General features: G+C 43.2%; 1 non-coding gene across 1 annotated transcript; it reads left to right on the plus strand.

The window, feature by feature from the left end:
- The first annotated feature begins 1,506 nt into the window (after positions 1 to 1,506).
- On the plus strand, positions 1,507 to 1,613 carry LOC118487915. The gene has a single exon (XR_004882848.1). It is a non-coding gene; the product is annotated as a small nucleolar RNA R71 (small nucleolar RNA).
- The last annotated feature ends 1,657 nt before the right edge of the window (positions 1,614 to 3,270 follow it).

Raw genomic sequence — 3,270 nt, forward strand, 5'->3', positions numbered from 1 at the left:
GAATTTTACTTCATCATCCCCGTACCTCAAGGTGAGCGTTCCATCATTCATATCTACCACTGCTTGTGCGGTGGCAAGAAATGGTCTCCCTAGTATGAGGGGGACCTCGGTGTCTTCCTCCATATCGAGTATGACAAAGTCGGCCGGATAGACGAATTTGCTTACCTTTACCAGGACATTTTCGATGACACCTTGCGGGAATTTGACGGATCGATCAGCAAGTTGTATGCTCATTTTTGTAGGACTCGTTGTTCCTAAGCCGAGTCTTTTAAACATAGATGAGGGCATGAGGTTAATGCTAGCCCCAAGATCGGCTAGTGCATTACGAACGGGGGAATCCCCGATTGAGCAGGGAATCGTGAAGCTTCCGGGATCGATTTTCTTTTGAGGAAGTTTGTTGAGTACGAGAGCAGAGCATTCTTCGCCTAAGTTAACTAACTGCAAAGTTTCAATTTTCTTTTTATGAGTGAGGAAGTCCCTCATGAACTTAGAGTATTTGGGCATTTGGGTTAGGACATCAATAAAAGGAATATTGACATGCAATTGTTTTAATAGACTTTCGAATTTTGCGAATTGCTCATTGGTCTTTTGACAAATTAACCTACCGGGGTACGGAACTCGAGGAGCCTTGGTAGGCTCTGATGACGGAGGAGAGTTCTTCTCCTGCAGAGGCGGGGGTACAGTTTCTTCTGTCGGCGATGGTGCCTCTGCAGGTCCCACGGTGCGGTTTCGCAACGTGATGAGATGAACTTGCGCTTTCGGGTTTGTTTCAGTATTGCTTGGTAATGCACCTTGTGGTCTTTCGGAAAAATTTTGAGCTAGTTGATTTAATTGTTTTTCTATGTTTTGAATACTAGCTTGCTGATTTCTAAAATTTGATTCTAATTGTAGAAACCTTTCCGAGTTTTTCTTTTCAGTGTCGGAGATGAGGCGAGATACAGTATCTTCAAGCCTTTCTCGTCCACCTTGTTGTTGAGTGAAATTTTGTGATTCATTTCTTGGTTGTTGAAAGTTTGTTCGTTGGGTTTGTTGGTTACTACTATTGTCGGGCTCTCTCCAACCAAGGTTTGGGTGGTTTCGCCATCCTTGGTTGTAGGTGCCCGTTGGCAGACCCGACGGCCTAGGTCTATTATCAATGTAGCTTACCGACTCTTGTTGATCTTCCGTTTCTTTCATACAACTCCAATTTTCATGTGGCCCACCACACCCTTCACAAGCCATAACCGAGACTGTTTTTGTCATTTCTAATTTTTTATTTTTGAAGAAAGGGCCTCGATTTGGGCTTGTAAAGAAGTGCTTTCATCAACCTTATGGGCGCCCGGGGCAATAGATTTATTGCCTCGGGGGGTGTGCCATTGAAAATTGGTTTGAGCAATTTCCTCAATTTGGTTATATATTTCATGCGGGCGGCGATTACCTAAAAGTCCCCCGGAGCTAGAATCAAGTGTCTGCCTTGTGTGTGGCAACAATCCATTATAGAAAGTGGATACTTGTTGCCATATCGCAAGGCCATGATGTGGACACTTGCGTAATAGTTCCTTGAACCTCTCCCAAGTTTCATATAAGGATTCCCCGTCCTCTTGTGAATATGTATTAATTTCAGTCATTAATTTAGCCGTTTTAGCGGGAGGGAAATACTTATATAGAAATTTTTGGGCTAGTTCATCCCAGGTGTTTACCAATCCAGCTGGGAGGGCGTTGAGCCAAGCTTTTGCTCGGTCTTTTAGTGAAAAAGGAAACATTCGTAGGCGGATGGCGTCATTTGATGCTCCATTGATCCGAAAGGTATCACATATTTCTAAGAAATTAGTAATATGTAGATGGGGATCCTCGTCCGCAAGCCCATGGAAGGTTGCGGAGTTTTGGAGCATTTGTATCAAATGCGGCCGAAGTTCGAAGTTATTGGCTTCAACAGTCGGTGCATTGATAGCGGCGCCTAGGTTACCTACGGTGGGTCGTAGATAATCCATGAGGGTACGTTGGTCCGCCATTGGAGGTGGATTCCTCGGAACTTTCTCTTGGTTTTTAGCTTTTAGTCTTTTTCTGAGAAAGCGTTCGGGTTCTTCTAGAGGTTCTTTTATGTCCTTATTAGAACTGGAGCTCATACACTATGTAGGATGGCGTCTGGTTGCAAGTCCGGCAATAAAAACAGAAAAGAATGCTGGTCAGAAGGTTCACCACGACCCCGTGCTCAGCGAACACGGCCCGTGGTCGGAGTTACAGTGATTGTTTTCCAGATCCCAGTTACTGGAAAGTTGGACACGGCCCCGTGTTGCACCGACACGGCCCCGTGGTCAGCCTTCTGTAACTTGGAAAACTAAAAACTGCCAGTAACGATGCTGGGCACGGCCCGTGTCCGACCAGGCACGGCCCGTACTGAGCTCTGCAGAAGCTGAAAAACTAAGAAAATCCTAAAAAATTAAAAAGAAAAATAAAAGTATGATTAGGCCGTTGATTCCTAACTTTCTTAAAATCCTTGTGTCCCCGGCAACGGCGCCAAAAACTTGATGCGTGTGTAGTGTAATATATTTTTGATGTATATTTTAACTCCTTTTTACACTTTTAGCCAAGTTTTAAATTTATAAAACACGATATTTACTAACACTAAACACACATATGGGCAAGTGCACCCATCGTGGACGTAGTATAGTGTTGGTAAGATACCGAGGTCGTCCAAGGACACAAGAGCTTTTAGTACCGGTTTATCCTCAACGTCTAATCAAATCAAAAAGTTAGAAAAGGTTTTTAAACTAAGAAAATAAAAACTAACTAAATGCTGAAAAATAAAATAAAAATAAAAAATAGATAGACAAGATGAATCACTTGGATCCGACTCGTGTATTAGTATAACCTTTGATTATTTTCGCACTTTTGCACTTGTTTAAGAGATTATCTTAGTTATTGTAGTAGGCCCCTCTTTTGAAGTCGACGTTACCCTCAACCCAGTAGTTTGAGTCAGCAAGGATACAATCCTAAAGGGTTGGATTATTGGAAGATAATGAATTAAGTTATCAATGCAAATTATGGTAGGCCCCGCTTTTGGCGGTGACGTTACCCTCGACTAAGTAGTCTGAGTCAGCAGGGATACAGTCCTAAATAGCCGGGTTATAGTATTAATAGTAGTTAACTTATGAGGGGGTCAAAGAGTTTGGATCCCCGCCATCCAATACCTATGGGCATTGAAGGAGATCCTACTAAATTTGACCCAGGTCCCTTGCAGGACCTCTAAACGCTGAACAAGGGCAAGACCCTTACCAAACCGTTCCCTTA

This window comes from Helianthus annuus, chromosome 15 (assembly GCF_002127325.2).
Source record: "Helianthus annuus cultivar XRQ/B chromosome 15, HanXRQr2.0-SUNRISE, whole genome shotgun sequence".
Classification (NCBI taxonomy): Eukaryota; Viridiplantae; Streptophyta; class Magnoliopsida; order Asterales; family Asteraceae; genus Helianthus; species Helianthus annuus.